Source organism: Camellia sinensis, chromosome 13 (assembly GCF_055761805.1).
Source record: "Camellia sinensis isolate YWXY chromosome 13, ASM5576180v1, whole genome shotgun sequence".
NCBI lineage: Eukaryota > Viridiplantae > Streptophyta > Magnoliopsida > Ericales > Theaceae > Camellia > Camellia sinensis.
The window spans coordinates 30,450,216-30,463,268 of NC_138973.1; positions in this window are offsets into that span (position 1 = coordinate 30,450,216).

Here is a 13,053-nt window from a genome sequence, read left to right on the forward strand (position 1 = left end):
AAATTTATTCATAAACATTATTGCATTATAGATGCATCTAGATTAGATGCAGCTAAAAAAATAAAAACAAATTTAACTTAAAAAAGAAAAAAAAAAGTTCACTAAAAACAAAAAAAACGATAGTAAATTTTTCATTTCAGAATTAACAATACAGGTATTTGAGTCAGTATATTTCATTTTTTTCGCCTTTAGTAAATTTTTTTCTTTTTTTAGTGAAGTTTGTTTTTATTTTTTTAGTTGCATCTAATAAATTTGAAAAAAAAAAGTTCACTAAAGGCTAAAAAAATTTCAATTTTTTTTGTTTTCTATTTTTTATTTTTTGCATCTTTAGTGAATTTTTTGCATTACACATGGAGCTGATGTGTTAGTGATATAGCAAATTCCGTTAGTTCTTTGGATAGAAGTTAGTCTAGGGCCAAAGCAGGATGAATTGCAAATATAAAGGGCCAAAGCGGGATGGATTGCAAATATGAAAGGCCAAAGTGGGAAAAATTAAATTTAAAGCGCCAAAGTGGGAAAGATTGCAAACATAAAGAGTCAAAGTGAAAAAAATTAAACTTAAAGAACCAAAATGAGAAATGGATAAAACTTTAGGGGGACAAGTGTAATTTTTTCTTAATATATAGTATACACCATATTTTTATTTTTTAAATTACAGTAACCTCAATCTAAGTTTAGTTCTCTAAAAACGAAAAACCTCTATCTTAAGTTTGGAAAAAATATTTTGAACTTCACAAGTTTTACATATAATTATATTGTACTTTTTTTAAAATTTTAATTTATATAATATTTAACATCATTTTGATCAATAATTAATTATTCATATGAATAAAAAAATAAGGTTGGCTATTTTTTTTTAAACATAAAATTATATATTTTATCTTATTTATCACTATATTTACATATAATTTACATTAATTTATGACGCTTCAGCTTTATTAAAAGGAAAATCACTGTAACAATGCCAAACTCGGGAGATTTGTATTTTTTTTCTAAATCTCTAAAGCGGTCAGTGCAATTTACCTAATTTTTTTTTTTTTTGTATTTGTTTATTTATTTGACAAGTTACACTATCCCCTTAAAATATCACTCACTATCTTTCCATCACCTTCAATTATAAAATGTTACACTTTTTCACCTTGAGTTATCAATTTATAGCAATGTAAAACATCTTGTTAAGTATCTATTACATTATTGGATAAAAAATTGACATGTGATTTACAAATAACATTTCAAATATTGTAAAATGTCTAAAATAACCGTCTACACTATAGTTGTTGCTAGTTTTTTATTTTTTGTGTTTTCTAAATTGAAATTATAGTGTCTAGATCTTCAACTCAATGCTTAAAACAATGTACAATTTTGAGTAAATATTAAATATAATTAAAGCGTGTAGAGTTGATTCTATAATTAAAGTGAAAAGATGTAAATAAAATTTTGATAAAATTCTAAAGGTACGAAGTCTAATCAACCTTAATATTTTCTTTGGAAATCTTTTTATTTATTTATTAGACACCTTGCTTATTACCTAGATAAGAACTCTATAAAGTGGGTGGGGGAATAAGCTCACCTTTTAGTGTTGGCACCTTAGTCATGTTTTTCATTATTTCTTTAAACTATTATAGTGGCATTACAAACCATCAAATTTTTGGCTGTGTTTGTAAAGTTGGGAATATGGGAGACAGTTGTGAAACTTTTTATAAATAATTAGCCTTTTCATCTTTTTAAGAGTTCTTAATTTGGGCTATCATTTGTTTCTACATGTTTTTATCTTATTGTAATGTTACGTATTAAGAAAAAAATATTTTAAAAAATATTTGAAATTTAAAATATATAGATCATATTCATTTTGATCATGATCTTAATTTACACTATATATTCAAATTTTAGGCAATTTTATTGATATTTTTACTAAGTACATATTATTTATGATATATATATATAGAGAGAGATGTAACGAGAGAAGAATTCTCCCACCACTATTATGTTGGGTTTGGTTAGAGGATTTGGGAGGCGATTTAGAAAGGAAAAAGAAAAAGGTAGGTGGAATGAAAATAAAATATATCTGTATTTCATATAGTTTCACACACTTTTTTCCTTTTTCTTTTTAAATTCCTTCCAAAATATTCCAACTAAACACAGCGTTAATGTGACCTTTGAAGTGGATTTGTTCATTGTTGTGTTTAGCTAACTCCCACACTATTCAAATCCAGTTGGATATTACTAGATAGTAGAACTTGATGCATATATATTGTAATATTTGTAGAAATAAAGAAAAAGATTTAAGATCTAACACAAGATTCTGTCCTTTTGCAAGGTTGTGGAAGCACCAAATGCAAAAAGGTTTCATTTCTTTTCAATTGTTGAAATTGACATCATGAGCTCGCCACTTTTTATGTGTCCTAACAAAAATCAGTTGTTGTCTTTACATATTAATGTTACATCCAACATCTATATGTTGTGGACAGAATTTCATAATAACTAATAGCCTAATGCCAGCAAATTTTCTCGGGAGATCCGATTTCTATATTTTATTGTCCGTCTCTATTATCAATTCCATCATATTTTGCAAGTGACCAAAGTGTGGGTTGACTAGATGCTAAGTCACACTATTTGTATGATTACATTGCAATGTTTGCCTTCATTGGTGTAATTTATGGAGAGTATTTATTACTTTATTTTATTTTAGTGAGAGTTTAGTGCAACTTCTGTTCATAGATTATAAGAAAAATGACTTAAATAAGTTGAAAAAAAATTAATTATTAAAAATTTGGTAGAGAAGGAACTAATAATAACTTATAGTTTGGACAAAAAATATTTTTCAATGAATTTTTTTCTTTTAAAAAAAATATGTCATAGAAAATGTTTTTCTCTTTTTTTTGCTGTTATCTTAAAAATTAATGTGTGAGTGGTTGAATTAGTATGGTAGAGTTGGTAGTGGTGGTGGTGGCAGTGATGTGGAGGTGGTTATAATTTTTTTTTAACATAATACTATCAAATCATTTTAAAAAAAAAATTCTATATAAAAATTCTGTTTATAAATAAATTTCCTTTTTATATGAGGTATGCAAATTGCAAGTTCTAGGAAATCCACTTTTTTCTAAAAAAAAAAAAAAAATTCTTTTATGCTATTACCAAATCCAAGTGTGAGCAGTCCTTTAAAATCTTGGATAATAGAGTTACTAGCTGGTCTGTCCACAAGTAACTTGTCCCGTTTGGAAAGTTGATTATTTTAATTTTAACTATTTTAATAGACTAAAATAGTTGTATTTGGAAAGAGAGTTGAATTTTTTTGTAATTGTATACGATGTTTATGAGAAAAAATAAAATTTTTGTCTTATTAACTATTTAGTTTATTTTGTCTTTAATATGATTTTAATCCAAAAAGCCAAAAAAGTTTCTTCCCAAACACCTATTATAGGAGAGAGAGAGAGAGAGAGAGAGAGAGAGAGACAAAGAAAAGGGTAAGTGAATATGGTGTCCTATAATTATATAAATGCAATCAGTTTGTATACAACCAAGTCATTCCCTGACTTTACAGATAAGATGTGGCTGTTTTTGAAGTGTTTCATTTCATGGCACCTTCACTTCACTTGCCTTATTCATATATATTAATAACCAACAATTCATTAACATGAAAGTTAGCTGTAACCGAGTTTTATATAAATTCTAAAATCCTTATACATACATGTGTCATTTCTCATGTTTTCTTTACTTTTTTATATAGAGTAAATTCTACATGTATTTTAAAAATAAAATAAAAAAAATCTAAAAAAATTCCTGACAGACAATGAGTTTTGCTTGAATATTAAAAAAAATAAAATACAAATAACATGTGTATGAAAAAAATTTAATTTAACGTGAACTATCAAAGTGTTTTTCTCAATTATTTTTTCAATTATATTTTTTTTAAATGTGTAAAATTACACTTTAATATGCAAAATAAGATGGTTAGGAAGATGATTTATATAGCATGCAAATGTCCACGTATCTGATTTGAAGTACACATGCATGTACGTACTGTGTACATAATTAAAATTATCATTATACTAAAATATGCATTTTTTTTTATATATAACTAATCATTAGACATTTGATTTGGTATATTCATGTACTGTCCTAGGAGCTTTCGAGGAAGCACTCATAATTTTTTCAATTAAAAAATAGTAATTAACACCAAAATAAAAGTCAAAATTACCAACTAAAGCCAGTTGGCTTGGTCCCTTGACAAACTATAATAAAAACAAAGTCTTATAATTAATTAATTAATTTATATATATATATATTTTTTTTCAAAATGAGCTCATATTTTGGATTTTATAATTCAAAGCTAAATGTTTTGTTTAATCACAATTATGGAATACCTGATCTAGCTGGGAAGTCGTTGTTGATAATTAAAAATAATTCTATTATAAAATTGTTTTGACTTGAGAGAGTGAGTGTAGAAGTCAGAGAAATAGTTGAATCGTAATACAAAATTAAATAAATGAAGCACATAGTAACATACTTGCTTATGAATTACATTAATGTTTACCCAATGGTGAGAGATCATGAACGGTTTCGTTGAAGAAAGCCAATATTTTTAAATTATAGAATTTCTAAATAAGAACCTACGATCAAGTGCCGTGTTATTGGATCACATAAGCATAATTTTGTTGACATTTTTGCAACAATTTATTTTTTAATGGATTTAGAGTTAAGTGAGAGTTGAAGATGAAAGAGTTTTCTATTTTCATTTATTCATTTATTTATTTGTAGCAGAAAAGAAATAGTGTTTTACTTGCCAGAAACCTTGACTGAGCCGCTAGATGCTACAGGGACTAGTTAGTGTAGTCACAAATTATGTGGATGAGAGACAAAAATTTATTATTCTTGACATAATTTTAATGCTTGTTATATTTGTATGCCTTTCTTTTTTCTTTTCTTTTTTAAGAATTCAAATCTAGCCTGCTTTTAAAGAGATGAGGAAAGAGAACTACTAAGTGACAATTACAATGGATGTCAGGTTATACAGATTGAAGCTAAAGAAGTGTAACCAATGCCACCCAACTCTTGCATTTGACAAGAGTTGACCCCCAACCTCTTATACGCAAGATGGATAATTACTATTAGTTAGAAACGGTTGATTATTGCATTTGTACATGGTAAGGTTGCTATAATTAATTTTATAATAATTATCTAAAAAACTAGTGATAGTAATAATCCTATATATTTATCGCATCGTTACAAAGAACTCCACCTCCGATTGGTGGTTGTTCATTGTTCTAGTTTTTAAGCTTTCTTCAACATAAAATCATGGTTTTAAATGGGGGAGGAAAGCCAGTCTCCATGTTCTAGTTTTAAGAACTATTATGGTCTCAATTTTCTGAATTTGGTTTCGGGTCCTTTTTTAGTTGTTGTTGTTGTTTTTTTTTTTTTGTTTTTAAAATTTATTTTTTATACTGTTTTGTAAATTTATAGCAAAGTATGTACTTGGATGCACTGTATAGAGAAATTATTGTTCTCTGAAGAAATCACTTCGTAAGGACCCCTAATTTATTGATACTGGACACCATTATTTGCTGTGCAGAGGATCTAGAAATTATAACCATTTTATCCAACCCAAATTAACAGAGTCGTCAATTTCGGTACCAACATCTTCTTCAAACCAGTGGCATGGTGGCCGAGGCAGCTCATTCTATAGGAGTGAGTCAGGTTCATTCGTGGGGGGTGCGAATCTGCTAGGTTATTCAGTTGGCTTTTTACGGAGACTTTCCATTATACTCCGATGACACTTGGCCTTTTTTGAGGCGTGTGGCTAAGATCTATTGGTGCATCAGTGATGGATGTTTTCTTATGGGTTGGGTTAAATTAAGCTAGTAACCGGTTATTCCGGAGCCTAAGCCTACGGATGCAGTGATGACACCTCAGAGTATCTTTTTTATAAATGACAAAAAAAAAAAAATAATAATAAAAATAAAAAATTTCTTCAATATATATATATATGTATATATTTATTTTACATTATAAAGGGAATAGCACAGTTAGTGTAGATGAAGTCGGGTCATGTTTTAAAAAAATCATTCATAACATTTTTTAAAAAAAATGACATCATTCAATTTGGTATCATCCTAACAAAATTGCAGGGATATAGAAGAGAGTGAAGGAGGACCAAATTTCTCATTATAGGCCTGAATCGAAGTTTAATTTACTTTAATAATATTCTCATGCTTATGCATAGCCTATTTAAAATCTCTTGTTTGGTGACTTCGTAACTATGCGCATTATGAGCAACACAACTAGTGCAGTAGTAAAAATACTTGATCTTTTAGTCAAGAAATGCTCGTCAGTTTGGAATTAAGTTTGAATGGTTATGTTCTGTATGGAGTCATACCATCAACAAATATATATAAAAAAAAAAAAAAAAAAACACTCTTGTTGTTTTAGATTGTTTAGAATAACTTGAATAAATGCTCTTCACCATGAGATTATAAATCTGTTAGGCGTCACTTGGACAATGAGATTATTCTGGGCCTTAAGTTCTAATTAAGGCAAAGCCCAAGCCGTAAATTTCATAAACATTTGGGCAGCCCTTTGGCAGGTAGTACTAGCAAGCAAAATATTATGAATCAACAAAATTGCCCTCCAATTCAGAGAATAATTTTATCAGTTGATAATAATTTTTTAAAAGTCAAAAGCCATAAGTTGGCTCAAAAAAGCCCTACCAAACACCCCCATAATGGGTTCTACGTGTTAGTTCCAACCCCATGCATGCAAAGGAGAGAGTAAAAGCAAAGATGGCGTGAAAAGACTTTCACCTCCAGAGGAGGAGGTCTGAGCTGGGCAACTGCTCCCCCTTCCCGTCACGTTGTTGTTCCTTGTTGATTTTCACCATTCACCATTAAAGATGGTAGACATTTTTTGGTGGGATGGTGTATCTCTCTCTCACTCTCTTTGTGTATAAATAGAGACGGGAGGGAGAGGATGTTTGGTATCAGAAATTGGAGAGTGAGAGCTGTGAGTTGAGTGAGTTTCATCTCCTCTTCTGTATTTGTATTTTGCTCCATTTTAGTAAAAAATTCTCATTTCTGTCCGTGGATGTATGCATTGGGCCGAACCACGTAAATATTGTGTTCTCTGTGTGTGTGAGATAATTTTTCTGAGTGTGTTTGATCCTAACACTACGTTAAGTCAATTAATATTCAACCACTATAGGTGTATCACATTATATAGTAGACAAAACACGATATAAAATTGTGATATGTGTAACATTATTTTAATACAAATATTTTGCATCTATGTGACACTTCAATCATAATTCCTAATCGAGCATATTAGATGGGTTGATTAATTTTTTCCTTGAACTCCAACACTAATATCAATGTTTTCTAGCCAAATCCTTTTCCTTCTCTCATTAAGAGAATATTTAATATTATTGGTAATTTTCTGCAACTCACACTTTTGACCAAAGTAGAAAAATGACATCCAACAAGGGTTTGACGGCTTATTTGGGCCGTAACCTAAATCAGTTGACAAGTCGATTGGTGAGATTAGCGGGAAAATATATATTTCTAGTCCTTTTCTCCCTCCTCCTCCATGATAGCCCCAACTTGTAATCTAAAGCTAAATAATTTCCATCTAGCTAGCAATATGACATTGTCTTGAATTTGTCTGCCTCTCACAATTTGAATGGTCTGATTGTGGCATAGTTAAGCCCCCCTTTGCTCTCTTCATCGGCTCTATTTATTGGGAAGTGAAATTTGTCGCATACATGCCATTTTCAATCTTTTCTGCTGTGGACAAGATGAAGTTTTAGCAGTACTTGGTATTTTTTTGTTGCAATGCTCAAAATTGGGTACGGTGAAGTGTACTACATTTGTTTGTGTCAATGTCATGTGATGGAATAAAAATGATCACACCATAATTGGGTGTGACTCATTACATCCAAACAATTTTCATAGATAGTGATTCATACCTTGCCTCACGACGAAGCAACTAAAAGTTTGAGTTTGAAATGAAAAGTCACAATGTTTGGAAACATAGTAACCATTGGGTTTGAAGATTTAATTTCAATAGTTGTAACCATTGATCAAAAGTCATCATGTATGCTATAAATATATGGATAGAATATAGGTTCAAACTCACTTGAATTTCCCTGTTTATTCTTCTTATCTGGATTGTAGATTCTTGCGTGATTAATATCCTCACAGGAATTCCGATCTATTGCCATTGTTAATTTATCTTACAGTGGTATCAGAGCTAAGTTTACACATAATCGTAGATGTCGAATTATAGTTCGGAAGAACGAAATTTTTTTGAAATATTTCTACTAAAAATTCAGAGAGTGATTGACCGTCAAGCTTCGGCCTTGGTTAATTTCTTTTGCTTATTTAATCATCATCAATGTGTTGTATTCCCAGAGAAGTATCCAAAGCAAATAACCGTTGGTGGTGATATTGTACCAAACCTTGCCAAAAGTGTGGTCAAATTACACCGGTAGAAGAAATTTTATAAAATAATTTTCGATTGAATTTGCGTCACCACTTTAGCACCATCTTGTTCGTCTCAAAATTTTGATCACAACGGTGAAATTCGTTGTGAAAAACAACAAAAGTTTGATCCACAAAATTTAAGTTTTAGTTTGTGGTCTCCGACCCCAATCATCGGAGAAGACAACCAAAGCAGTAATACTGTTGGAGAATTTGCTCTGTTTTGAAAATTCCATCCATTGGGCCAAATTCAAAATTAAAAAGAAGAGGCCCAAAAATTAGAACAACATCAAGGAAATCAGTAGCTTTGGGCCTAATTCTTAAAAAGAAGCAAATTGGGCCAACTCTGCCAGAGGCCCAATCAAGCCTGGCGCAGCCCAGCTGTGATACCCCTGTTCCGTGTTAGGCTAATTGATCTTAATTATGATTATGATTATATGCTTGATATGGTTTTGAGTGATAATTACATGATTATATGTGTTTTTGTATTTCTATCTATTCACCGTAGGAAAATTTGTTTGATTTTCTACTTTAAGATTTAAATTAAAGGTCGTAGAGATGTAAGAAACTGAAATTGACTACGCCATTGTGATTAGCGTAATTTTTAGAGCCTACAGTGAAATTTAATTGAAAATTGATTTGGATCAATTTAATTAGATTTAGAATGATTAAATTAGAGCACCATTACTTAGTCTTAATCAATTGATTAGCCAAGCCTATAAATAGGCCTATATACACTTAATTCCTTCCTTTGAACTCATCTTAGTTGAAATTACACTCTAGAGAGAAAGAGTGTGCCGATTGTAGAGAGAGGGAGCTCAAATTAGAGATTTAAGCTAAGAGCTTGGGAATTTGGAGGCTAAGCTCAAGAACTAGCTAGAATTGAGAGATTGGAAGTCTTAGGTGAGTAAATTCATGAGTTTGAGTTTGTAATTTTGTGAATTCAAAATTAAATGGTAATCAAGAGTATGAATTGAATTGATTATGATGAGATTGAAGTCTATATGTACATGCATATTTAGAATTTGCCATAAATTTACATAATCTAGCATGAGTCATGGTGAACATGAAGAATTGAGCACCGAATTTCACATGCATGCATAATTTACATGAGTTTCATAATTATAAGTATCATTTGTGCCATTTGAAATAGAATTGGAGTCAAGAATTAACATGCATGCATGATTGATGAAAATATGGAGCTTGTATGAGGTTGAACGCATGAGTTTTGAAACTTATGAAGAGGATTCAAAATGATTTTTGGAAATGGACCATGATTTTGAACAATTGGTCTCATATTGCTTATGTCCTCATGTTATATAATGTGTTCCCATGTTTTTGAACCAAAAACATGAAGTTTGGGCCTTTGAACATCAAGATTGAGCTTCAAATTCAGTTTTGGAAATTCCAGAATTCGTCGGGTTCGCTCGAGCGGGGAAAGTGCCACTCGAGCGTGAAATTCTAACTCTTAGAATTTTTGCAGACATTGATGTCCGTTCGAGCGGAATGAGTCACGCTCGAGCGCCAAGTCACATGTTTTGACTCTCAGCTCGAGCATCCTAAGTCACGTTCGAGTGCAAAAATGAGGCAACCAGTACTTTTGCTAGCAAAAGGGATCCACTCGAGCGGCAGAAAATGCGCTCGAGCGGAGAGCCCTGTTTCAGAAATTTTAAAAAAAAAGTTGTTTTGTGTTTCATTTTTCGTTCTCTTCCATTTCTAAGCACTCTTAGGCATGCATTGTGCTTTGTATATGATCTAAAAGGTAAAGAAAGAAGCCTAAGAGAAATAAATAGATTAAAGAACTGATTGAATTGTCTATGACCTAATATGTGTTATGAATTGTGTAGGGTCGAACGCAAGAACGAATCCACTGGCAAAACATAGTGAGTAATATCTTAGTAAAGAGATTTTGAAGTATGCTATTTGTCCAATTGCTTACTCCTATTTGAGTTTCATAAGTTTGATAATTTGAATTTGGGACAAATATTCGTTATGCCATATGATTGGGCTGAAGGCCATTTGACATGAATAATTGGGCCGAAGGCCGTTTGATGTGAATGATTGGGCCAAAGACTGTTTGACATGAATGATTAGGCCAAAGACTGTTTGATATGAATGATTAGGTGAAAGGCCGTTTGATGTAAATGATTGGGCCAAAGGCCATTTGACATGAATGAATTGGGCTCGAGACCGTCTGTTGAGAATGAAATGGGCCAGAGGCCGTATGATATGCATGGGCTTGAAGCCGTTTAATGTATCAGATGGAAACAAGAATGGGACCAAGGCCGTTTGATATATCAGTTTCAAATTTCATTCATGTATCCTCTTTATTTGATATTATTCACTGGACTTTCACTCACTCTCTCATTTATGTGTATGTAGGTGAGCAAAGAGATGTCCAAACCTAGTCTTAGTGAAGTATGTGAGGAAAGTCAAGTTTTTTGGAGTCAACTCGAATGTCTTAAGCACGAGACACTGTTTTGTTCCTTTTGGTTTTCTCTTTTGTTATCTTGGTGAATATGTCGCATCACCTTTGTATATAAGCTTTTGGTTTGACTGACTATGACTTGAGTGTTCCTGTATGGACAAAATTTTATGTGATCATTTTTTTTGTGTGGGTTATTAATACACATATGTGAAATGTTACGATGTGTCATGTAAGCATAGCTCTATGGACAAATTTCTTTTAGGTTTGCTTCCGTTTTGGCCCCTTAACTCCGTTGAAATATGTTTAATCAGGTTTGAGGCCATAGGTAATCTCTTGATTACTGGTCAGTTATGACATTAATCCATAGGGGCGGGTTCAGGTAATGACAGAGTGGTATCAGAGCACAAGTTAATAACTCACATTTGTCCTAATAAGCAATAAGTATCTAGAAAAGATCTAGGATGCATTCATGTGATATGTATGAATTTGAAAGCATCGAGAACATGCTTAAATACTTCAAAGTGAATGATTATGCACTATATTTTTTGTGATTTACTTGCATTACGAACTATTTGAATATGTGTGCTCTTTAGTATATGCATACTTGAGAATCTTTTGTATAAAGAATAATGCAAGTCTAATCAGATGGTAAGAACAAAAGGTGGTGAAATAGAGGAGTCTTCTACTACCAGAATGGATAGGATGGAAAGATTGATTCAGGAAATGGCAGAAACATTGAGGCAACAACAACAGTGGCAACAACCACATCCTCCGCCTTCTCCAGTGCCACATGTCCAAGACCTTTAGAATGATGACCAAATAATAGCTCTCACCAAAGAGTTTAAGAAGATGAAACTGCCACAGTTTCATGGGGGATTGGATCCGCTAAAGGATGAAGCGTGGGCCCTTGGCATAGAAAAACTGTTTGAAGTGTTTCCTTGTCTAGAAACACAGAAGGTACTTCTAGCCACTTTTACTCTTGAAGATGAGGCAAGAAGATGGTGAATGTTAATGCGTGAAAACAATAAGGATATTGGTTGGGCACGATTTTTGGAGATTTTCTATGACCAATATTTTTCACAATGTGTTCGTGATAGGAAAGTGTCAGAATTCATGGAACTTAAACAAAACAGTATGACAGTAGCTAAGTATGAGGCCAAATTTACTGAATTGGCTAGATTTGCACCACATGTGGTCGATACCGACTACAAGAAAACGAGGCATTTTGAAGGAGGGCTTCGAGATGACATCTTAGAAAAAGGTGAATGTTTTCAAGCTAGAAACCTACATTGAGGTGCTACACCGGGCCATAATATCAGAAGCTAACATAGCCAGACAGGCCAAATCAACAACTGACTGGAAAGGAAGTAAAAGACAAGGCTTCTTTTTAAAGAAGAAATTCTCAAAGGAGCAGAATACGGGCCCCTCAAACACTTCGAATTCTTCTCTAGATATATTCCCAATATGCAACCAATATGGAAAAAGACACCGTGGGGTTTGTTACCGTATATCAGGGGCTTGTTTCAAGTGTGGTAAGACGAGACATATGGCTAGGGATTGTAATCAGAACAGTGGAAAGTTCGCTGCTAGCTCAATTGCATTGATCCCAAAACTGGGAAATGCTACGAGGCCTACTATCACCGGAGATACTGTGAGGCAAGGAAGAGTTTTTGCACTTGTTCCAGGCGATACACGGAGCGCCGAAGCCGTTGTCTCAAGTATTATCTCTATATGTAATCAGGATGCTTTTGTGTTAATTGATTTCAGATCTGCACATTCTTTCGTAACATAAGCATTTGCATCTAGATTGAGTAGATCTCTAGAATCATTGCCATACTTATTATGCGTATCTGCTCCATCCGGAGAATCTGTGTTGTGTACATCTGTATGTCGATTTTGCGATATACGTATTGGGAATGCTACCTTGTATGTAGGCTAATTACCCCTGGACTTTAGTAATTTTAACGTAATTTTGGGCATGGCCTGGTTGACTAAATACTGTGCTACCATCGATTGTGTAACGAAACAAGTTGTGTTTAGACCTCCGGAATAGGAAGAAATTGCGTTTGCGAGTAATGGGGTAGTGCTTCCACCTTATTTGATATCTGCAATCAAAGCATGTAAATTGATCAGGAAAGGATACCAGGGTTATTTGTG